This window comes from Buteo buteo, chromosome 23 (assembly GCF_964188355.1).
Source record: "Buteo buteo chromosome 23, bButBut1.hap1.1, whole genome shotgun sequence".
NCBI classification, from domain to species: Eukaryota; Metazoa; Chordata; class Aves; order Accipitriformes; family Accipitridae; genus Buteo; species Buteo buteo.
The window spans coordinates 18,600,538-18,626,433 of NC_134193.1; the positions used below are offsets into that span (position 1 = coordinate 18,600,538).

At 43.6% G+C, this 25,896-nt stretch overlaps 1 protein-coding gene across 1 annotated transcript in view; it reads left to right on the forward strand.

Moving 5' to 3' along the window:
• Positions 1-25,896, forward strand: part of CFAP77 (cilia and flagella associated protein 77) — a 61,537-nt gene that overhangs the window by 9,700 nt on the left and 25,941 nt on the right. The window lies entirely within an intron of this gene.

The window sequence follows — 25,896 nt, forward strand, 5'->3', positions numbered from 1 at the left end:
CTGTCAGGTAGCTGTGGCCTCCTTTTTGTTAATCAGATGCTGCTGAAATTGGTTGCATCATAATGTAGCTTTGTTTCAAATCTTTTAAGCTGTCAGAAGATTGGGAAAGGCAGACCAACTTCAGAAGTTTGTCAGTGTTCGCCAAGCAAAACAGTCATTAGTCAACAGCATGTAGGCTGAGGTTTGCAAAGATGTCCAGGGCCTGAGCAAGGGAGGGATGGGGGCATGTTAAAGAGCTCTGGGTGCTTTGCCTCCCTCCAGAATCCCAAGTGTAACTTCTGGCGGTACTAAATACTCCGAACAATCCAATTAATGGAAAAAATTTTGTTATAAATTCTGCCATCCCACGTGTGTCACGATTTACATGGGTACCGCAGGTTCCTTGGGGATCAGACTTTTGCTTTTGATAGCCCCCCAACTCAATGGGCTTCTGGTCTACGACAAGGACTTGCTGGTGCAACCGCATAGTGAGGACCGAGGACAATTAAATAAATATTTTCTAAGGAAGACCATGCATTGAAAAAAGGCTGTCAAACATTCACTGAGTGACAAGTTCATTTTAGCACCCAGGACCCCTGCAAGGTTGGGAGGTGCAGCCTGAGAGCCATGTAGGGCTGTATGTCCTCAACGTTCTGCAAGTCCACAGGAAACCTCAGCCTGTGGTGGGAATTGGGATACTCTCTGATGCTCCAGCTACAACCCTCTGTGAATTTTACCCCCAACAAAAGAATCATCAGCCCCAAGATGCCTGTTCAGCCCCACAGACTTGGAAGAAACTGTGCATGTCTCAGACAGTGGTTTGCTCTAACAGTCTTCTCTCTTTAAGCAAATGTTGACTCACCATGGGGAAATTAAAACTCCATTAGACATTGCCACATTGTAGAGCAGACCCCATTACAGCGGTTGAGTTGCAATTAATTGGTTTCCTCAGATATTACTTAATTCTGGGAAGACACAGATAGATGGGAAGGACAAGGCTGATCTAAACAATAATTTCCTAAAATAACATAATCTAAATAAACTAATGAAGTGATTACATAGTTATTAATCTAAATATAAAGAAGAGTCAAAATAAAATATTGGGTATATAACAATTTAGAAAAAAACAGTAGAGTTAATACCATTCTGGTTGGACTCATCATGAGGCAATCAGCATTTGTGCTTAGGGATGGATGCTGGTTTAGCAGATAAATTGTATTTCCTGCAAAAACCTGCCATTTGAAAGTGTCCCATCTTTTGCTTTTGTTTGGTCTGTTGTTCATGCTACTTAACTTTCCAACACATAGATGGAAAGGTCCACTGCCTCCGTGGCACTGCAGGCTTGGGGGTTGTTTTTTAACTAAGGTTCATTGTGGATTAAGAAATGTAGAGCAAAATAACCATAAAAAAAGAGGTTCCCTTGTGTGCAAATGGAATAATTAGTAATTTTAAAATATTCTGGCCTAGGGAGGGCCCTCCACAGGCAGTCCCTATGCAGAGAGGCAGCAGGGAGCTGCATGCTTGGGGCGCCCGCTGCATCCATGCCTTGGGTGCCGGGGGGCTCCCAAGAGCCGTGCCGTGTCCCCCCAGCCTGCTGCCAGTGCAGGGAGCAGATCCAGCCACCTCCCATGTAGCTCTTCTGTGCACAGCTCTTCTGTGCAAAGCTCATTCGCTTGCATTATCAGGGTGAGAAAGTATTGGCTGCGGGAGAATAAATAACTAGGCCTTATAAGTCATTAAAAATGTATTACAAGAAAAATACAGTGCAGCTATAAATAGAAAACAAAGCAACTCCTATACAAACTTTTACAATGACTGTTACTCAGACTATTCGTCACTGTCTGTTTTTAAGTGAGTTTAGCATCCATGATCTCTGGAGACTGATATCCCTTGAAGGTGCAGTTCTGCTCAGGCCCTAGCAGTGCGCTGGCCTCTGTAAGCCACCCCCAGTTTTGATGAGGAGCATTTAGTGACAGTAGCTCAGGTCTGTGATCTGCTCAGTCTGAGCAGAGATGAGCTGAGATGGGGACAGAAGGGCTGGTCAGTCCCAAACTGGAACTTAGGTGTTTTCCCCTCTCCCCTTCCCACCTTTTTTTAAGTGGAAATATTTTACTTATTTCTAATTCACTTAAATTTGCAACAGTCTGACATGCAGCAGTTACTTCCATAAAAGATATCACCTCTCCCTGTAAACCTCCGCACATAGAGATCTTGACTTAATATGAAATGAACTCTGTGTAGCGATACATTAATCATTCAGTAATACATCATTACTGTCTTCCTTTTTGTTATTACTTAAACAGTAGTTCGTGTAGGTAAAGTCAAATGTATCTAGTAATTTTTAAACCTTTCTTGAGAAATATGCACATTTTTTTAAGAAGCCGATATCATCTCCACATTCTGCTTAGTACTCCAACTGAAGTTAGGGCAAGCTTGCTTTCAGGGGGAGCTGAACTGCACTTTGTGTGTTCAGACTTCAACATTAAGAGTTTTTGTCCTCTGGTCTGATTTTCTTTTTCTCATGTCAAGCAATAAAGTGGAAGAATTAGGTGGCTAATATACCTTAATGCAACTTGGCACCCAGCAGCAAAGAAGATATCTCAAACTTTCAGCTAACTTCAGCTGTGTGATGTTATAACTTTGAGAAATCAAATCCTGACTGTGATCCCAACATGAAAACTCCACAGTAGAGTACTCACAGTGCTTAAACTCCAGCGTGTAGCGGATAGGTTGCTCCAAGGGAAAGACTGGGTTGCCTTGGCTGGACAATGATGAACAATTAGAGAAAGCAGCACCCAGGTGTACTGAAGAGTCCGTAGTTACATATTCAGGTCAGGGAAAGCAGGCCACAGATCTAAATGGTGAATCCCAATAGTCTGAGTTGTGGTTTCTCAGTAAGGAGAACATTTTGTGCAGCTTCCATCTTAAGAAATTTGATGTTTTCATCACTATTCTGCTGGACACAAAAGAGGGAGCTGCTGCAGCACGGTCCAGAACAAAAATGTTCTATTTGTTTGCAAGACTACGAAATAGCCAGGGGCTGGAAAGCAATAGTCAGATCTTTCCAAGTATTGGGGTATTTAGGATCTGGGGTCATGCTGTCCTGCTTGTTTCCATTAATGGCTGCAAGACCCTGCAAGAGAATGAGAGATCTTAGTTTGCATCTAATTGGGGGTTATTAATGCAATGTATGGGTGTGAGGGAGAGCAAATTTGTTCTTCTGCACTGACATGCACTCTGGACTGCACTCCCAGGTATGAAAACTGCTGGCTGGAAACACTGGCTGAACAGACCCACTGGGCTCATTTCTGAAAAATGTGAAATTCAGTGCTTTGTTTTCTTTCTAAACTCACAAGATCGTCTTTCTAAAATGTTCCACCAGCCTCCCGCAGTTGGGGTCTCATTGCTCACCTCCCTCCTGCAAGGCTGTTAGCGTGCAGCAGTCCTTTTAATTTGGAAATTTAACAAGCAATTCTAAATTGGGACATTGGAAAACCTGTGATCCTATCTACCATGTCTATCCTATCAGATGTGGTTCTGTGCTTTCACTGCCTTGAAAACAAAGGGGAAGAAAGTTGAACACATGGTATCCTCAACTAGAAAGGGCTTTGCTGTAAGAGGATATTGAGTTGTTTTATAAAGCCCAATATTACGCTTGAATTATGCCTGAATAAGGAGAAAGGACATTGTTAAAGAGCCCTAAACATTGACCATAGTGGATCTTCTTTCTTCCAAACCCTTCAGTGGTGTTGTTTTTGGCTGTTAATGATTTGGTATTGTATTTATAAGCCGGCAGGGTAATCCAGAGAGCAGCAGGAGGGGCAGTTGCCTTAAATAAAGCTTTACAATGCTGCTAATTAAAATGATCCTTCCTCTCCCTGTGATGACTAATGAGACAGAAAGAAGAACCAGGGAGGGTTAATGAAAATGTTGCTATGAGATTCCCTATTTTTAATTGGTCTTTTTAATGTTTTAATCTTCTTTATGGTGTGGGGGTGGAGATGGAGAAATTTTCTTTCAGCCTTTCTTGTACCATGCCCAATAGGTTGTAATGCATGGCATTTGAAACGTGCACTTCTAGCTATATATTAAGAGTCTGTAACCGCAAGTCTGAGATGGAATGTAGCCTTGAGATAGAAGAAGCAATTCTGGATTTAACTGAGAACAGAAACAAGAAACGTGAAACCTGTTTTTAAGCTCAAGCTTCCAAAACTCCAAGGGAGCATTCGTACCCCGAGGACTGAGGCTAAGATCTATTGTGAAGGATTGGCACTGATGTTCAATAGTATTTAGAGCTTTAGGTCATGATGCTCTGTTAAATGCAATATTTATCCCATGAGCATGTCACAGTTCACCTCAGATGTCAAGAATTCAATTAATATTCTATTTAATAGAACACACCATGACCTAACCTTTTAATACTCTTAGTGCGTCTGAGCCCTCCTTATTAGTGTCACTCTCTAACTTTCCTTCTCAGCTGATGCATCTAACAACAACTGGGATGGGGAAATTGGGAGCAAGGAAAAAGGGGAAGAGATTTAAATTACTTTTGGACCTCACTGTGAGGATTCAGCAGCTTTATCCCTTGTAAAACCTGGTTCACAGGGGGTTAGCACACCCCGCTTTTACCATTTTTATGGGGTTTACATCTTGCAAGTTTCAACTTCCTACTGATTCAAAACCACAAAAGGCACCACCAAATTTTTCATGGTTTGAGCCGGTCCAGTTTTTCATTTAAACAGCATTGCCCCTGCCTCACACTGCGTTACCAAACTTAAGATCAGGGGAAAACATTCATGTGAGTAACACCTGCAGGATTAGATCTTTGGCTTAAAATTTCATCTGTGTACTGTGGTGGTGGGTTATAAATACTCAGAGATTCTGAAATCAGCACTGCAGAAACTTCCCTGCATTGCACCTGAAAATTGTTTCTGAAAGCGAGATTCGTTGAACGCATCATGATTTTTCAGATCAGACTAGAAAATTACAGGACTCCTTCTGGCCTTAAGTCTATGAGAAAACAGGGCTGCCTTCTTTCCCTACCACTAGCAGCAGTGCCACGGCAGCCCAACTCCACCGGTTTGTTGCTGAAATCAGAGGTGCAGAACCAGGTTTTGCCATCCTTGTGTCACCTCTAGTGGGCTACCAGGAGAAAGCCATAAAAAACACAGTAAATTGTGCATTTCAGGTCATATGAAATAGAAGACAGGCTTAGTCATTGAATGGTTTTTATATCTAGCTTTTTTAAAGAAGAGAATTAATTTTAAAACCTCCTAATCAGGATCTGTTTCAGCCCAATACCTTTTCCGTGCAAGACCTCCATAATGCATTAGAAATGGAAAGACACTGAAAGCGAGTAAGTGTTTTAAATTATTCTGTATCATGTAGCCTTTACATTTTGAGAAGTACTAAATAGCAAAGGCTTTTTTTTAAGGCAGCATTTCCCTGACTTCAGCCAGGCGGGTAGGATGGGGTTAGCACAGTGGAGAACACCTGCGTGCAGCTGGGAGGGGGCCACACTATTACCACACCTGTGATTTCAGTAAGATTTGTTGGGAAGATCAACCAATAAATACAGAGTCTGTCCCACAGCTCCTTAGAGTGGGAGGAAGAACAGACATTGTGCCAGATATTCTCATGCAACTATATTCATTATTTATGCAGAAGAAGAGATATTTCAGGAAAACAGAGCTGAACCATGAGTGACAAGGTATCTTTCTGGAGCGTAGGGTGCAGGAAAATTGCACTGAGGTTGACAGCTTTTTAATGTAGAGGCTCTATTTCACTGAATTACTGCATGTTGGCATTTCGAAAGTACAAGATGACCTATTTATTAGCTGTGAATCAAACAGAAATTACATGCTAGAAAATAAAAAAGTTGTATGTTTCTTGCAGCCGGTAAGATGCTTATCCTACAGAAATAATATATACATAAAAGAAAACCTGCAAACAAAGGATCATCAATCACAAGACACTAAATTTAATGTCATAGGACCTATATTCATCTTGTGATATTGCGATCATATGTGCTTGTTCCCTTACATGTGATGTAATATTAAATGTATGTGTGTCATAATACTTTAAAATTTCACTATCCTTGCTCTGCTTAGGCTCCTATCATCCTCTTCCCTTTTGAAGAGAAAATACTGGCTTGGAAACTCAGCTTCAACAGTAACATGTATCCTACAGCAACACAAAATGGCTCACTGAGATCAAGCTTTCCATATTCCTAGCTGACCTCTTCAGGTGTATCCCCTCTCCATGTACGGACTGGGGTCAAAGATGTCCCTGATTTGGGGATGCCAGGCTGTCTAGTCCTGCCTCTCAGTACACACAGCACTTCTTTTAGCTCTCAAAAATCCTAGCCAAGCTTGAACAAGAGCTGCCCAACATCACCTGTAGTGCAGCAAGTTAGGAAGTGAGAATGTAATTGCTGTGACCAGCAGCAACAGACTATTTTATACAATATGAAGTATCCATCTTGCTATGCCACTGGTTCTTCCAAATCCACTCATCTTGGAAAACACAGCCACAGTCCATTTATGTAGAGGGGTTCCTACAACATGTGGAAAGGCAGGTGAACATCACTCATCCAAAGTCTCTCAATCACACATGGATATGCTTCTATCGTCCATCTAATCAATACAAAAACCCCTAGAAACCCTACTGTTCTTATTTTTCATTTGATATTGATGCTGTATTTCATTATTTCATTAGAGATAGCATCATCCCATGGCTTTCAGGCAATCCTGGTAGGTCAGCAATAGGTAGTGAATCTCAGAGCCTTGGTTCTGCAGCAGTCTTTCACAGTCCACCATTAGAAAGGCAGCTGTTGCTCAGAGAAAAGCACACTGTTTACTGCTGCTTTAAAAAGGTAACAGAGGCACAGCCAGCCTTGGGCTTCTCTATGATGTTGTAAAATAGTAGGGATTTACCCACAGCTTCTGATACAGGGAAACCACAGGTTTCTTTTATGAAAAAGCTGAATATCAATATACAGTAGAAGCTAAGCACTGCATATTAGGCACACGTCTGAGCCTGGAAGGAGGTGTCCTCTTCCGGCTCCTCTTTGCCTTCCTGCTTGTAAACAAACAGTGCCAGAAGCTCAGGAGGAAGGTAACCAGCTACCAAACTAAATACTAGAAACTGCCAGGCCATGCAGACAGAGCATTTCCCTGGGGAAAGGCAAAAGCGGGAGGAAAAGCTGCCAAAAGAGCCCGAGTAGTAGCCCTGCACTTTGCCAGAGAAGCAAATGCCACATCTGCAGGAAATACCGTTACAAAGCACAGCTTGTCATTTGGAGAATGGAAATTCAGTTTTCCCTGGGAACTTTAATATTTAGGATCTGAACAAAGGCCCGGAAAGAAGCAGCTAAAATTGTTGGATTTGGCAACTGACATTCAAATGAGGGTGGAACAGGTTCCTCCCTTCTCTTCCCTCATGTTCTTACATAAACAATTTAAGAGAGAAGTTGCAGGAGCAAGTGTCCAAGCCCAAATCTGGAGCAATGTTAAATATAGCTTTATGAATGTATTTCATATACCTTTTAGCTCAGAAAGTAAATAGTTTCATTTACTTTCCATTTATCACTCCAAGTACCACAACCATCAATATGAAAAGTAACCCCCCACAAAAAAAAGCCAATGCGTGGAATATGAAAGGGTGCGAAGAATCATTCAAGAGATCCATAGACGCACACACAGCTGTGACAAGTATGCAAGAGTGTAGAAGTAATAATCTGATGTACAGATTGATGCAGGCCGCCAGCAGCCTGTAAATACAAAAATCTGCAGTATCACAGCGAGTAGGTGGCCTCATTTCCTTCCTTCGTCGATCCCTCCTGTTCCCCCACCCTCTGTAGCAAGAGCACAAAGTCTCAGTGTCTTACTGCGTGGCCTGGATGTTGTTTTCCTGATCAGAGCAGCAGGCTTTGTAGGGAAGATGAAATGATTGCTGACTCTTTTCTTCTCATTAAGTTTGTTTACATTGTAGGCCATTGAGGTTTCACTGGCTTTGTGTCTCATGTACTCTGCTTTGAGAATCCCCAGCATTCATAAAAGTGAAGCCAGCTAAACCTGCACAACTCCTACTTTACTTAGACAAGTCCAGTATGAACTTTTATCACATATGCATCGGTTTTCTTTTTTTAAAAAATAAGACTGAAAACCACAAATTGGCTGTGTAGAAAGAAGATTGCTTCTAGGTTTATCTTTAGACTGGGCAGTTATTGTACCCAACCCCCTTCTGGACCAGCAGCCTCCAGAATCAGGGCTCCATTATACCCCAGTAACTATGGCCAAGAGCACCAAACTCATCCTGGCTTTGCAATAACCTAACGTGCATTTGACCCATGTCCTGAAGAGGGCAATGAGCAATAATGTCCCACTACAATTATCATTTCTGCTAATCCATCCAGGTGGCAGGGAAGGGGAGGACAGCATTAAAAACTGCTGGTCCAGCTGACTATCCCAGAAGGAAATGAAGAGAAGGAAAAATATTACAAAATTCCCATTGACTTATCTGAAACCCATTAGCAGAGGCACGTGGTAAACTTTATATAACTGCACCTCTGGCTCTGCCACTTTGCCCTTATGGGACTGCAAAGCAATGTCTTTCACCAACTTTAAATTCAGATCAGCTTTGCAATTAATTGGCACCACTTGTATGTATATGTATACATATATTCTATCCATATAATTTTCAGACTTATCAGTATAGCATCTACTTCCTCACCATAGCTGGATAAAGCGTATTTTTAAATACATGCTGATCCAAGTACATTTGCAATAGAAGCAGGGCAGTTATTTCAGTGCTGCACGTTCATTCCGCGTTAACACATAGGATCTTTGGGGAAAAAAAAAATCTATACATTAGAAATATTTAATTGACCACTTGATATTATTCCAATCCCTCTGTGTTGAATCCTGAATGGTAAAACTTAACATGACTCTTTTTTGCTTGAATTATCCTCCTGCTCTTGCATATATACAAGCTACGTGCTGTAATGCAAGACTCATACATTTGTCTTAGTAATTTATCTCATTTCCTTTGGAATGGTGTCCCTCAGTGGCTCAGAGAAAGTGGAGCGGTTGTTTTAATAGATTTGAGTTTTATCTGCCTCTCTATTTGCAGCAGGGCATAATAATAATAAATTATGATACTAATAAGTAGGTTGTGCAGAATGGACTACAGTGGTACCACTTCCCTCCCCCTCCAAAAAAGTAATTTATGGGTACATTCTTGTGACTTTAGGGGTGTAATAAATTATCAGGGTTCGTTTTTCCATCCAATTTGAGGCAGTGCAGCTGTGTTTTGCAAGCAATAAACTCTCTCGTTGTATTTCTTAGCTAAGCACTGAAAAACACAGTGTGATTTTTTTTCCCTCCCTTCCCAATTATTGTTGCAACGCCTGGTAGCTTCTCTGTAGTTAAGGGTTTGCCAGTGCTTCTATTATAAACCTCAATTTTCAGGGGCCTATAACTTTGCTCTTTTAAATCATAGAGGGCTAGAACTTGGTGTACATCTCTGTCAATCTATATGCTTTTTTAACTGAGAAAAAACCCAAGTTTTTTAAGGAGTCCAGAACTCCCAAATTAGATCTGTGTGTGGAAGTCAGAGACACATGGACGCAAGTAGCTGGTAATGCTTGGACACCTCTTCAGCTCCTGAAAAGCCTATGAGTGCCTCTTATTTTGGACACATCTTAGGGCAGTATTTGGACCTTAATTACATTTTTGACATGGTGGACAGGTAGCACCGTGTGCCACTTTGCTGCTGGAGGTTTGGGGATCAAGTACGAGTCAGCCATTTGCAGAAGCTCCCTCCTTAAAGGTGATGCCCTGCCTTTGAGTGCTGGCCCAGTGGTTCAGCATGCTGAAAATACAGAAAGTGTAAAGGAAACTGTGGCAATTCACCCTTCCCAAGCACCAGCTTGCAGTCTTAGCCAACCGTATCGACCAAAATACTGTCACAGGGTCTCTGAATTCAAGGAGAGGTTAAGAGTCTTTGTGGACCTGCTTCCCATTCCCGATACCTGCCCTCTTTGCATTCAGCGTGACACGAGCAAGGGTCAAAGAAGGAAGGAAGAAAATGAGAAGATACACCACCACCACTAGAACTGCACGATCTCTCTACAGCAGCCTTGGAGACCAGGGGCTGGGAAGTACAGTACATGTTCAGCTCTGCCAGGAAATGGTGCATTCCTTCCCCTCTGTAAAATCTTACTGAATGGGGAAAAAAACCCACCTGATTTTCTAAATAGCGCTTTGTACAGGTACAATTACATCCTGCTTGTATTGCACAGGCACTGCTCTGCAATAGCGCATCAAATACCTTCTAGCACAAGGGAGTAAACCAAGAGTGGTGTAAAAATGACTCTGGGTTTCCAGGGTGCTCTTAGGGGGAGCATCGCGGCAGGGAAGGAGCAGCTCGCAGCCCCTTTGTGCAGGCTGCTATTCCAGCTGCTCTCATATCAGGCCGTACAGCACTGCCAGACTAATGCTTCTGCTAAAGCAGCCTTCTACGTGATCAGCAATTAAGCTGTGAAGTCAGCCCCTTAATATTATGTTAACATAGTTCAGTATATTAAATGTAAAACAAGTCATAATTTTTAAAGGTACCTCGGCTTACTGAGTTTAAATGAAGGCAGCAGTAGGACTATCACAGCCATATGCAAATCACCTGCATTTTAAAGCTAACAATAGATTTTGCTTTATTGTTTTGGCATTTAACGAGTGGGAAAATAATAAATTAAGCCACATGGGGAATCCCTGGTGCTTTTACAAACTGAAGCAGTGCCCATTTGGAGAGAGAACATTCCCCATTTTTTTCCCTAGCTGCATTTCTCTTAACCCACCACCTTATTAAAGCTTATAGGGCAAAATTCTCCTCTCATATTCCTCTGGCAGCTCTTAGTCCACATTCAGCTCTCCCTACCTTCCTAGCTGTCTTTCATCCTGCGAGCTCTCTCTGCAGACAGGGAACAGAAGAAGAGTAAAGACTGGCTGGGCCATAGGGAGTTGGAAGAAAGATGTTGTCATAGTTTTAGGAGGGTTACAATAGCTATTAGAGCATGGACAGCTTTTTCTGCCTCTTGTAATAGGGGATGTAGTCGGCAGCTACCAGCGCAAGGTCTATGGAAGAGGCAGCTGCATTAGGCTCTGGTCAGCAGTAAGCAGGATCCATGCAGTGAAAATAACAGGGCCCCTGCAACTGCCTGTTGTGCCACCAGCACCAGACTCATGGCCCAGTGGAGCAGTGTTTGCTTGGCGCTGCATAGCCAAAAGAAGGAAGGGGATGAATGTCTTGGCAAGATGACCTCTCTGGTTGGAAGTGTTTTTGAATAGGTTGTTAGACTGTATCACACAGGGCACGAGCAAAAAAAGAGTGGTATTTTCATTTTAACTCACTCAGCTCTTACTGATCAAAGCCCTGAGCCAAAAGTCAGGCTCAGCTATGAAGATCATAGAATCACAGAATATCTTGAGGTAGAAGAGACCCATAAGGATTATAAGGATCTTGGTCATCTCAGACTGATTGAGAAGGCAGGTATTGATCTTGCAAATGGCCATATTTAGCTGTCTTATTGGTAGTCATGAAATGTAGCTGAAAGCAGATCACATCATGAATGTTTGCTCCTGAATGCCATCCTAGATGTGTCTTCTCCAGGCCATGTTTTCAGAAGTCACCAAAAGGAAAACACACTGCTTCACAGCCCATCCTGCTCCTTTATGTGAAAAAGCACAGATGTTCCTTATGCAGAGCGGGCACACGAGTACGTTCAACACGTGCTTGCTTCCTGTGTTATCTGCGAGAAGTTTCAATTATACATCTCCATGAATACATCCCTGCACCTGCGTTCCCCAGGAACACTTTTACCAACACCAAAGGATGCAACAGAAATCAGCAACCTAGGTAAACCAGCCAGCCTAAAGTTAACGCGACGCTGCAGCATTAACCGGCAACAGAAAATTGCCAGGGAGAGTGAAAATTTAAACAAGACAAACAACAGGAATGTAGAGAAAATACTTTGAATGGAAACCTGCAAACCTCAGACAACCCTAAGAACATGCCTAGGGATAATTCATCAGCTTCCATCTCATGGCTCTGTACAATCTCTTAGAAAAGCCCCTGCAGTCTTGCCACACACATGTTTTCCATCAAATCTGCTGTTTGTCCTATTCGATGCATTTCATCTGTTGTGTGTAACGTTTGCACTTACATACACACTACATGGGGAAATTGTAGATAGAAGGTTTGTGCAGCCCTCTGAATATATGAAGTGCTGCACAAGGATTATGGTTATTTTCATAATAATTCTCCACCACTGCCTATGTTTGAAGTCAGGGATGTCTGGTGGCTGAACCAGACAAGCAGAACACACACAAAAGCCCAATTAGCTTCTTAGCGCCAAAGCTCTTACAAACACTAATGCATTAATCATTGTAAAACTAAGAGATGAGCATTGGTCGGTACTCCTGCCTCAGTTCAGTCAGGATGTAACTTGACTGACACTAAGAATTACATGACGAATCTTGTCCATTCATCCCCACTGTGCAGGAGAGGAAACAGAAACAAAGGCAGAGCACCTCACTGGCCACCCTGATCTCAGCCCACGACGTCCCTTTGTAAAACCTGACCAAGTCTCAGCTCAGAAACAAGCACATCCTAGGCTCAGGTCCAGCTGAGCATCAATCCTCCATGTGATGCTTTCTGTTACCTTGTTAGAAAATCTAGATGCTGCTTAAAACATGGAAAGCCTAAAAATGACATGAGAATAGACAGGGAAGGGCTAAACAGCAAAATAAGTGTTTGGTTGTGTAAGAGCTGCACAAACACACAAAAGCAAGCTGGCTCTAGGAAGAGCTTTTCAGATTACTTGAACGTCTCTTAAAAAAATGGATTAAAATACAGATTTCCCCTATTATTTTTCAATAATAGAAGTGCAGCACAGAACAACTCACTAGTGCCACAAACTACTTTTTCATTTCTGTTTTTGTTTCATGCTTCAATATCTTCTTCCAGCTGCTCATGTCTCCTTTTCCTTCTCCTCACTTTGATCTATTAGTTTTCCCCAGAAATGGGGTTTATAAATCATTGTAATGCAGCCCTGGGAAAGACGGTGCTTAGTGCAGGGAGAAATACATTGCAGCTAACAGCCACGGCAGGGAGGAAAACTCTCACCTCGTAGTGGGGCTTTGGCGACAGGTTACTGATGGCGCTGGGTTATTTTATGTCTGCATTCGTGCCATCAGGGGCAAGGCCGCAGGGAGCGCTGCCTGTACCCCCTTTGCAATATTTCAAGCTTCCTTCTGCAGGCAAAAACAAACTGCTCGGGGGCTCGCAAGGGAAAGGGGGGAGGAAAAATTGCTAGAAGAAGGGGAAGGGAGGCAGGACAGGTGGGGATGGATCACTTAGTTCCTGCTTTTGCACGATGGCATCTTTTTAAAAAGAAACATTTGTCTCTAATGCACCCTGAAAAGATGCAAATTTCATGCAAGTCCCATCTATTGGCAGCAGCAGCAGGATCCAGCTCGCCCATGAACATTTCCACCCCTTTGTGCCAAAGCTTCTGTGTTCCCATTTTGCACTTGGAAAACTTTGTTGCTGGCAGCCTGTGGTCAAGGCTGACCCCAGCGTCGCTGCACGTTGAAGCCGGGACGTACCGCAGGAGGAGATCCCTCCAGTGTTGCCCCAGTTTGACCCCCATAAGAGCAGATGCAGACACCCCTGCTTATGGTGTTCAAAAATCTCTTTGTGTTTGAAACCTAAGGATTGCGCTTCTTTTTCTAGCCAGGCTCTTGAAAGTTGGCCACAGCTATTAAAAAAATAATCTAAAATATGAAGCTGGGAGCATTGCAAGGCTGGGCACCAAGCCACCAAGCAATCTCAAAACAGCCTTTCAATGTCAAGTTGGTGGAAGGGCTGCTGCAGCATTTGTGACACGACACTGTGGCCAGCCTGGGGTGAAGGTCTGAGCGTCGTCCCCCCCCCAGCAAGGGAAGGTCCCCTGAGTCTCCTCCCAGGAACAGGGGTTAGTCCTAAATGCAGAAAACCCAACATCATCATAGGGCCAGAGAGACAAACCTCTGTCAGCAGAGGTTTACGTATTTCTCTCCTGCCCCAGAGTACATCATGAACTAGGGGAACCTATTGCCAGCCCTATTTAATTAGGGAGGAAATCTTCATAACCTCTTAAGAGCAACACATTCACACAAAAGCTACAGGCTCTTTGAAGCACTTGCTGTGTTTTTAGGATCACCAGCTCCTAATAAGACCACCCCAGGCAGACACACCATCCTTTAGTTTTGAAAGCACACAAAAGAGACACCATGCTGGAATCTTACCTCTATCTTTAACAAAGCATTACCCCCTCCTCACCCTCTTCCCCATAATTGCCTTGTTATTGTCATTGGTGCCATTGTTCATTGGCTCGGCCGTAGAGAGGCCCGAGGGAGCAGTTCTGCCTTAGCTAAACCAATATCTCCTGCAATAACCCCCTGCAGTTTCCCCTTTGCTATCCCATGTTGAATAAATCCTCCATCTCTGTTTGCTGAATGATCATAAAGATATGATTGAAGTTTCAGATTTATGGTTTCTTTCGAATCGAGAAGCAACTCCAATAATGCCAGAGCCTGTTTGCTGACTGCTTTTGACAGGATATATGTAAAGGGAGATTTGTAAGAGCAGAAACAGGAATGCAAAGATTAACGTGAGGTATTTTCTAGACACGCAGTGCACACATATGCAGTCATGTGTAGGGCCTGAATTCACACACACACTTGCAGAGCATCCTCTGTGCCAAGGACCTCACTGCGGTTGGTTCCCAAGCACCCTGCAAGGCAAGGTGTATGCACAATATTTTACTCCAACAGCAAATCTGTCTCAAGTAACCACACAAGGGACCCACAAGAATTGGTTGCCTAGTAAAGGAGGATCCTAACTAAAGATCTCACACAACTGTGCTGAAAACTACTCTAAAGTGGTTGCTGAAGGCTGGGAGGGGGCTGTATATTGAGGTTGTCCTTACTGTCAGCTTCACTCTCCATATCCCATGAGTTCCCTCTGAACTGTGTTAACGCAATCCTCTGGGTGCCAGAGATGCTCTTTGGGGAGCGCAGAGAAATCCTCTTGCTCCTACAGAACATCCCAGCCATTTCCTCTGATCGAAGCACCAACATCCAAAAAGGCAACCAAAGGGGTGTTATGCTTACAGGCAAAGTCAGTTGCCTCCTGAGGACACCCACTCACCTTCCCTGTTGGGGCATCAGCCTCCAAGAGCAAACCCAGGGAACCTGGTGCATGATTGGGAATTTCAAGCTGGGGATGGTTATCACCTTCCCCAGTGCTGTTGTCTTGGCCTGGGTGTCAAAACCCTCCTTTCCCCATCAGCCTGTCCCAGCAGCATTTAGCAAGTCATCTCTGTCATACAGCTGTATGCTGGGAATTGCACATTGACGGGTATATTGCTATTCAGATTCAGGTCAATATTAGTCTTTATGAATAAACCACCACAAAGCTGCAGCAAAATCAAAGTTTGTGACTTTGGTGCCAAAATCTGAACAGAGCATCCGAAATGCATTCCCTCCAGCCCTGTGGCTGCAGCACATTTGCTTTTCCCTAATTCACAGCCATTTATGCTCATTCTCTTTTCAACAAAAAACTATAAAACTCTTACAGCATGATGCAGTCCTAAATTAAATGCACTTTAACATCCCTATGTAACAAGGGAGTCTTTGCTCTTTTAAATTAATGCGTGTAGTTGAGAAGGGGACCTTTCCTGGAAAATTTATTCCACTTTATTTGGAGACAGAAAACCCCACCTCATTCCACCTTCTCTGAGAGCAAAGATTATTTTGTGTGTTATAATGAGGAATTTGTAATAACGAGAGCGTTGTGTGTTAGACTAACTATGAAGCGAACAACAGAAAAGAAGACTTCGGTGAACAGCAGTGTTTGTGTGATGTATGGTAATATTTTTCCTCAGTGCATTACAAAAGAAAAAAGCAAGATAAAAATATCTTCCATTTTCTCCCTAATTTGTAGTTTTCTGGTGTTAGCAAGGCTTATAAGACACATGCTCCCAATTAGCTGCTCCTCTTAATTTAAATGCTTCATAAATTATCTCCTGCGCTTGTGGATTATCACTTCATAATGCGAGTTAGCATTTAAATAAATAGCTGCGATGTAGGAAATTAGAGAGGTTTACAGTCTGAGGCAGCAGCATAATGAAGGAAAATACCACAGCAGCTGAACAGGGTTTGGGAGAGATGTGATGAGACAGAGATTTTTTTCCCTTTACCTTTTAGCAACCAAATTTGGACTGCAGCAGGGAAAATATGGGTCAGAACTCCAGCAGAGCAGGAGCCTTTTGTAATGGCTGAGCATGAAGGGAACATAGAGAATTCTTAAGCGCGTAAAACATCTGATTTAGCAAATATGATGCAATTATGAAGTGACTTTTTCGAGCCAACTCTTGGTTGCCTCACAAGGTAGCCCCTTTGAAAGCAATTGGGCTACTCGTGTACGTCACCTGAGCAGTATCTGACCTGTTATGTTCTACCCTTTCAAAAAAATATAGGACTGGAGAGAAAAACAATAGAACAAAGCAGAGCTGAAATTGTATCGAGAAAATTTGGTGGGGAAAGCAATGAGGGAGTCCGATGTAGGATTATGGGGAATTTTAGAATTATATATATATATCTTTCAAAGGTAACGAGCATTAGTGTGTAAGCCAGATAACTTTTGCTGTGTTTTTAGTACCATGAATAAGATCAACCCATAGGTAACAATAGTTTTTAACCACTGGCAGCAACTTCCCAGTGCTATTTCAGCCCAGTTTCACAATTATTGTCATAAATGTAGAAAATTAGGAAGGCAGGGCAGGGCATGACAACTCCTTGGGGGACTAAGGCCCTCTCCAGTGCTTGCTGGTCTTGCCTTTGGTGTCACTGCTTCTTTTTCTGCCACGGGAGAAAACTCTGGGCAAGATCCTGCCAGTAGTCAATCACACTTGACTGCCACTGGCTGCTTTGGGAGCTGAAGGCACAGACGCACTAGTGGGCTCAGGTCTCTTTGGTGTTTGTCTTGCAGAGAGCCCAAGGTTGAGCACTGCAGCTCTTGGGGAAGTTCAGCTATTACAGTTCCCTGCTTGCTCACACGCAGAAGTCCCAATGTGTCAAAATCATGGATATTTTTTCAAAAAACACATAAAAATCATAGAAGCCTTGACAGCCTTGACCAAAGTCCAGCCTTAGGCAGAAGTAAAGTTATTAGTTGCCTTATTTCCCAGAGAAAGTCTGACACATTAGGATTTCACAGTAACTGGCTGTAAGTGTAATGGGCAGGGTGTGATTTTGCTCACTAGGTTTTCCAGTCAAATTTCAGCATGTTGAATACATTTTGCTGTAGGACAGAGCAAATGATTTGGGCAGATTCTTGCATTAGCACAAGACCCTCTGTGCTTAATGGGAGTTCTGTCTAACTGACAGCACAATTTGGGTCTTCACTGTATTTAATATACTTCAAGAGCTGGGGTCAAATTGTCTCATCATTTACATCCATACAACCCTGCTAATCCCAGGAGAACTGCAGAGTGGAAGCTCAGGACAACTCAACGTTCTCTCTGCTTAGCACCTTCCAGTTAATTTTTCTAGCAATGTGCCCCAAAAAGGTTCTTGGTTACAATCCCAGTTCTTCCCAAGTCAAAAGGACTGAACGTGGGCAACTGGACTGAAATCTGTTGGAAGGAGATTTCTGCCTGGACCCCTCAGGATGCACTGGTGGAGTCTGTAGCCGTTGCTTGGATAAGGTGCAGTTCACCCTGCAGAGAGTTCAAGTCAGCACAGCAGGAACCCCGTTTCATCCTATAATTTTCTGTTCCAACATATAGTGTTTACAAAGTGAAAAAGGCACTCATCCCACTGCAACCAATATCTGAAAGGTTACAGGAGCTCTTCATCCCTCAAAGTTCCCAGGCAGTAAAAGGAAGGCTCTGTGGGCCAAGCTGTACCCATGCTCACAGCTCTGCAATGACTCCGTCCTCTGTGGCATATTTGCATCCCTATTACCATCAGTTTGTGTTCTGCACTGAGCAACAAATTGCCACAAGTGCTACTGCCTTATTCTGTGCTTAGAGCCTGATGAGCCTCTATTTTGCTGGAGTATGAGGACACAGAAACCAACTCTTCTGTCCCAGCTGCAAGAGCTCTTCAGGTCTAAGAAAAACCTGGTAGATGTGTTGGGTGCTGAATGCAGGAGAAAGGACTGGAAACCCTGGGACTAGGTTCCTTCAGGGAGATGGTGCCACTTTTTACAGAATCACCTTTTCTTCTAAAAGGGCATTTTAAATAATAAAATAGGAAGCTGCCACATATATCTTTCCAACTGATCTACTAATCATATTTCTTCAAATTTTATATCCCTGACCCTTGTAAAGGGATTGCAAGGAAGGCGTTTTTTAAGCTGCATTTTAATAAGTCAATATGAAAGCTCAAAATTATTTAAAGCTTCTTAAATAGGATTATATTTGATTTCTTGTGGGAATAGTGGGGGATAGTCTAGTAAAGACGTTCTGTCCTGCTGAGTTTTTATTACATTAAAGAAACAGCATCCTTTTTTAACAGCAAAAACTTTATCTATTCTCTAATGAAAATGGAGATTATTCTGTGCATGAGGTGACTGAAGGTGGTAAGTTCCTGCATCTGTGATCAGAGATTAGAGTTTCTCTTGAGTGAAAGCTGAGAGATTCCTGAACCAGAGGTTTGCCCGAACTTAACAAGTTGTCTGTTAGTCTGAAATATTTGAATATTTTGTTCTAGGAGGTACCACAAGTGTATTGACTTCAGGCAAATTCTGCTGTGAAATGACAGGTGGCTCTCAAGGCAGCCAGTATCTCATTTGCAGCCAGCGATTGAATTTGGCCCTAAGAATCAGAGGTCTGTGCCCCTGGGGAATTATTTTGCTATCAGGGAATGTGGCCATATTCAGCCTGCTCAGAAAGGCCCACAGTTCAATTCTCACTTGCATTCAACTCCTTTAATGTCATTGCGGCTTATATGGATGCTACACTGGCAGCATTTAGCCTAATATGTTCTACAGCACCCAAAGAAATTCAGGAGGAGGAAATTAAAACTACCTGTATGGAGTTGAAGGAGCCAGCAGCAAGTTACACAGTGTAAACAGCAGCTTCACTGAACTGAGTTGTGCTGGACATAATCTGGGACAACATCTGGCCTTGAGAACATAAGGGGATTTTTCTTGAAGTAGCAGATGGGGAGGTTTATAGAACAGATATTACTAAGGATGAAACACAGAGAAAAGGTCATAACTGTTGGAAGGGGATGGAAACTTTTTTTTTTAAAAAAAAAGATTGTCCCATCTCCTCAACATTTAGAGAATGTTCTCTCTCATCTTCAAATAACCCACATCCTGCTCTCAGCTAAAACTCAGTGCTCCCACTGAAGCCAACAGACACTGGCAAAAGCATTCCCTGGCAGAATTTTGACTTCAGGGTTTGCAACACAGCAGGGATCCCCAAGACTGTAGTTCTCTGGGAAATGACAACCCTGCTACACCCTTTCCAGCTACTCTCTGGAGGCCCCACATCTCTCTGGGGAGTCAAATGCAAAGATAGTAAAACAGCTTTTTTTTGCCAAGGTGCTACGCACTATTCTGCCCACATTCTCCCCAAAGCTCCCAGAACTGCTGCCACGTTGAAGATAGAATTATTCCACTGATTTTCCCACCCTGATCTGTACATACGCACCTCATTTTTCCCCTGATGTTGCCTATAGGGAGAGCAAGGACTCAGAGATGTCTCTCCATTCAGCTGCTCCAGGGCCACTCCATGCTATACCAAACCTCTCTGCCATCATCCCTACATGTCCTCAAACCTCTCCCAGGCTCATTCCGCCTCTTAGAGGCGAATGGTGGTTGTAGCTCAAGAAAGATCAGGTACAGGTAAGACCTCAGTCTAGCAGTAGCTGTAAACTGCTCCCATCTTCACTAAGCCCAAATAACCCATCCTTCCTGCCAGCGGCTTTGTCTTATGACTACAGACCATGCTGCTTCTTCAGGGCTTACAAGCAAGTGGAGGCTGATGTGAACTTCACAAGCTGTGACACCGACTACAGAAACACATATGCTTCTTTGACCTTCAGTGCTGGCACAAAACCTTACACAGACACAAATTTATCTTAAAGTCAGGACCAAATTTAATAGAGCAGGAGAAGAGAGTTTTCAATATTTCCATCTCAATTATACTCAAACACCTCAGTGAGTCTCAGCCTTTGGGGCTGTACTTGGGCTGCCTGCTCCCAGCGTTGAGACTGTTGGCAGAATCAGCAGAAATAGCACAACTGGGCAAGGCGTTGGTTATTTATCAATGCTGAAGTAATTCACACTGACACAGAGGCACCGAGGAGGAGCTCAGGGTCCAGCACGTGCCCCCGAAGACTTGAGAGTTATATGGTGTCACACACCGACAGCGGCAGGCTTGGGATCTGACTCCCTAGCAAAAAGCATCCTTTTTTTTTCCAAAACCATTTTCAAACAGCAGAAAGAAGCAGCCCTGTTACAGAGAAAGGCAATTTTAACAGTTGTGATACCCTACTGCTAAAATTGTCCTTCTAACAGCATGTTATCTTCTAACTCAATAAAGAGCTAATAGTATTCAGAGTCCCAGAATTTTGGGGCAAAGAGGATTTTTTTCAACAGAAAACTAGAAGGTGAATACACCTATGAAGACAAATGAAAGTATTGTGTACGCAAATACTTTCATATATGTCTGGCCCTTTAAAACCAAAATGATAGAGTTCATTTGCATTTAGATCTCTTTGGCTCCCTCTTTTCATCTAAAGACAAATCCTCACAAAGGCTGCTTAATTAGACCAAATTAGATTTCCACCTAGTGGCTTGTCATTCATTAGAAAACGCTGTTCTTTTTTTCTGTTTTGGTAATTATAGGCTGGTCTCGCAGTGTTCACTTCAGGCTCAAAGTATGACTTGCATTCATGATTTTGTGCAGATGAGAGGAAAATTATTCAGTTGCATCAAGTCTGCCCATTTTACAAGTTGGATAAAGATCATCGCTGGAGTCTTTTATGTAATGGGCTATACTCTTTCTTAAGTCTTTAATGATTAATTGTAATAGCGTATCTCATGGCAATTTTCAAGACTAAAAGCTAAGTACAAACAGTTCGCACACAAAGCTACTGTACCAGATAGCGGGTGCCTTGCCTTAGATATGGGTTTCTGTGTCGGGGACCCACGTGTGTGGCCCTCGGTTGTCGGCGTTACAGCCGCACTGTGAGCAGAGAAGATGGGAAGGGGCACGCCGGTGTCTGGGGTTGGGTAGGAAGAACCCTGGGCTGGAAGTGCTGTCTGCCTTCTCTAACTGCTCTACCTGACCCAGTGAGCGGGATGCCTGTGTCCCATCCATCCTTGCAGTCCTCTGCTGCCAGTGTAATGCAAAACGTAGCTTCTAGAGGGGAAAATCTTTCAAGTTTAGACCTGACAATCAAAGGTTTGTACCTAATAAGGCTACAGGTCCCAGTGCAGGTCAGTCAGGAGCAGAGGTTAGTGCAGACTGCATGTCTAGACATACTCTGGGTTAGCAATGTCTCTACCCTATCTGGAGTATTTGTAATGAAAGGAGTTAAACTCACAGTAAGATCCTCAAGCTTTACTGTTCCTGACTCTGAGGGCAGCAGTTTGCCCAACCATCACCCTTTTCTCTGGAAGACTCTCGCACCACTGTGGGACACTATAATAATTTTGTCTCCCACTCTGAACACGGTAGAGTACTGGGAATAGTCCACTTCTCTCCCCAATCCAAACTCCATTCCCTTTGCTATCCTGCATGGGCACACTGATTCTGCCTCAGTTTCCCCAATATTACAGCAGGATTAATGCTCAGTGGCATGTTTTGAAGCTTAATAAAACAGGGACAGATTTCGTGGTCCTTCATCAAGCAAAACTTCAACTTTGACCTTTAATGTTTATGAAAAGCTTCGAAGATAACTGCCAACTTATTATTAATAATCTTCTTGGGAGTGGAAGTTACAAGCAGTTAGCGGCAGGCAGCCCAGCAGCCACCAGCCCCTGCTAGGATTTCTTCTGCACTAACAAATCCAGATTTTCAGGTGTGTTTTTATAACAACATTCTTGTTTTCCCAACCATTTTTTGTCAGAGAGGGAAAGTAAGTTTTTCCCTCCACCTTTAAAGAAAAACCTCATCAAATTTGCCTTTCTCAAAACACTGAACATTCCCTTTCTCATCTACCTAAACCTGATGTTGAGTTACTGTCCCCCAGGGGCTTTCAGTAGCTCAGTTCTGATGTATCCCTGCACTTTGTAGCTCACTGCCTTCTTAGAGTGTAATCAAACATCAAGCTAAGTAGCAAATAAATCTCCCGATCTCATAAGCTGCACAGCAAGATCATGTAAATGCAAATGAAGGGCTTGATTTCAAGCTGTCGCGGGGGGAAGGAAGGAAAAATGCTGGGCCTTGTCACCGCAATCACTTCACTCTGCAAGTGCAGTAAATCTGCAATAATAATAGTAATGGCAGCGTGACGGGAGGCTTTACTGTACAAGGGGGTGTAATGAAAAGGGGAACAGAAGGTAGGGAAGGAAGCAGGGCCTGGCAGGCTGAAAATGCACCGGCGCAGGGTTTGCAGGCGTCCGCAGGGCAGAGCCGTCGAGGAGGGGACAGGGGAGCCCCGGCTGAGTCAAAGCAGAGAAGATTCATGGATTTGCCCAGCGTATCCTCCCAGTGAAGGGCTGCCTCAGATGCAGGGATTAAAAACCCATGCCTCCATCTCTCGCTGTACCTCTCTGCGCAGACACGTCTCCTACCCCTCTCACAGTCTCAGTCATCTTTAGAAAATTGATGCAATGTGCGTCAATGGGCCATAAATACCAGGGGATGAAACACAAATAAGTCTTTCAACAAACCCTGGAATCCTTAAAGGTTTTGTATTTCCCTACACCTTTGCAACGTGCCCACCTCTTACAAACAGACCCATTTCTGAGCCTTCCTCTTTCACAGCAAAAATTTTCCAACCCCATTAGACACTCAGATACAAATCCAGGCCTCAAACCTGGGGCTGCACAAATCAAAAACTACCTAGCACAGGCCAGGGAGCTCGATACGCTCAACACCACTCACTCTTCAGCTGAGCAGGGTATCCCCACTAACCAAACACCCCCACCGCTGCACTGCAGCCAGTCTGAGCACGGCACCCTCCAAACCCATTTCAGACACACCAGGTTCAACCATGAAAATTATCATGTCCAAGGGGAAAGGGTGCATTAGCAGAGTCCTTAAAGACAGTTTGAGAGTGCAAACAAAGCCTCAGCACACGTCTCTTGCAGCCCTGGGAGGAGGTGATGATCTCTGCAGGATGCTCTGGGAATGCTTCAGGAAAAAGTCTAGAGCTGTCTTTTCCGAAAGGGCTGGATAAACAGTATTAAGATGCTGGATTTTCCTCACTGAGGTCGTAAAGGGAGAAAACTTGCAGAAGGTACCCAGAGAAAATTAGGACCGCCTGGGATGCAGAGAGAGACGGTTTTAATTAGAGCCAAGAGGTGGGAAATAAGGCAGAGAAATGACATCTTAATGAGGTTTAATGAAGTTGTCTGCTGATGGGCACAGCTGTCAGACAGATCTGTATTCCAGCCAAGCAGCTTTGTGACAGGCTAAACCTGAACACAGAAAACGGTGCTGAAGCTAGGGAAGAAAACAGTGGGCTTCTGCATCAGCTTTGGCTTGCTCTCCCCACCGCTTTACGACACAGCACACCTACAATGCCCCAGGACAAACAACTGAAACCAGCCCATGAGGTTGCAACAGCGTTTTTCTAATTTATGAATGAGAAAGGCTGTAATCTTGGATTACACTGAGCAAGATTCATTCCTGCTACCTCCTTCCCCTTCTTTGCTTTTGTGGGTAAAAGATGTTGGCAAGCAACCAGAGTCCTCCGAGTCCATTGATTTTCTTCAGGCACAGGTTCTCTCTGTGTTCAACATATTGGACCAGACTTTTTTTTTTTTAAATTAATTATCCAGCACCTTCAGTTTTATTTATTCAGTGCAAAGTGACTGTAAAATGCCACCTGATCATAAAAGGAAACAGCGTGCACTCATTTTGCAATGGAGTAAACACCCAACTGTGTTAACTTCAGGTGCTCTACAAAAGAGAATCTTTAAATCTTGTAATTTCTTCCATTCTATAGGGTTCTGCATTCAAAGGTTTGGAAGCAGCTTTGCCACAGGTTACAAACCTCTTTTTCCTGCAGTTTCTCAGCAATTTTCTCCCACCTGCCACACCTTCGTCATCACAGCAGATTTCTGACCTCACTTAGCTGATCCGGTATCAGAACATAATCCCTGGAAAAAGCCTTTTCTCATGCATCTGAGGAACGTTACACCATTTCCCTTGTATATCAGTGACAACTAATCTAAAAATAGCTAGCGTACAAATGCCTCTAAATACAGGAGAAATAGATCAGCAATGAAAGCTACTTTATCATCCCTGGCACCGGTTTATACGCTTTGCCTGAGTTCCCTAACTCACACACAGCATGCACATATGGTTTAGCACTGCCATGTGATATTTCAGTTGCGGTAGCACTAAAAGCCCACTCACTCCCATCGTGCTCGGTGCTGGACACGTCTGCAAGGGACAGTCCCTTCCTCTGCTAGAAGTTCACAGGAGGCAGCCGGGAGAATGCAGCCATGTTATGCACAGGTTGTATCAGGTAGCTGAGTAGATTGCTTTCAAAAAGGTCTGTTTGCAACAAAGGATCTGTAGCTTTGCACAGGGCAAGGAGCCTGATGGGGTTTTTGAGCCCATCAAAGTATCTTAGCAAGTCTAGAAAATTCATTTTCTGGTGAACTTTTGCTCCTGAGAGTCGTGGGAATACCTCACCTGCTTTATAGCATCACAAGTGCATAGATTTAAGGGGACCAAGATGAAGTACCTCCCTCCCTGACCTGAGAAGCAAGACTGTGGTTTTACCTGAAAACATCACTGTACGGGCTTGCAGGCCCAATGATCCCAATGATCACAAACTGGCAAACCTGACAGCCAGTTTGTCAGGATCTGCAAAGGAGCAGACCTGTTGTCACAACACAGACAAGTCACTCAAGCCAGCAGGCACGATCTCAGCCCTGGACATGCTGGTGAGGATCCCAGTGCCACAGCCACTCTGTGCTTTTAAGTTTTTGTGTAGCTGCAGTATAGAGACGGGAGCTGAAAAACTCCAAACTGAATGCACAAAAAAATGGCTCCAGGCAAAAAAGTTTGAGCAATTATGAGCAAATACTAGAGACTTCAACACAGAGCCCTCTGGAAAAGTGCCTGTTTTGGGCGGGGGTTATTAACCCTCGCTCTCCAGGCAAAACTGGCTCAGCGAGAGTTTTTCCTCAGCTGAGGGTGATGCAGAACAGCTGAAGCTGCTCAGCAGCATCAGGCACACTTGGTGAGTACCCTTTAACAGCACATTGCAAAGGGGCCACCAGGCTGCCAGCATACAGGAGAGCCATGGCTGTTCCGAGGCCCTGGCCAGGGTTTGCACAGTGCTGGCTGGGAGTAGAATGTAAATTTGGGTTTGGATGATGTTCCTATACAAGTAGCTCTGGTAAGCTGCATCCCTTATCAACCACTGTACAGCCTCAACCTGCCATAGTGGCAAGTTGGAGGTAGTTCATTTTCAGTCTTATTCTTTTCACTCAGTCCCTGCAAAAAGGGCTGCATTCAATTCAGCCTCTCCTGATCCAGAGAGTGTTCACTCTGGAGTGTAATAACAGTCATCTCAATGCTAATGTTCAATGATTCACCTGTAGAGAAGCACTAGAGTAGGATTTCAGCACTTTCATTCTGCCAACACCTACAACCCCCCAGCTCCTCCAACA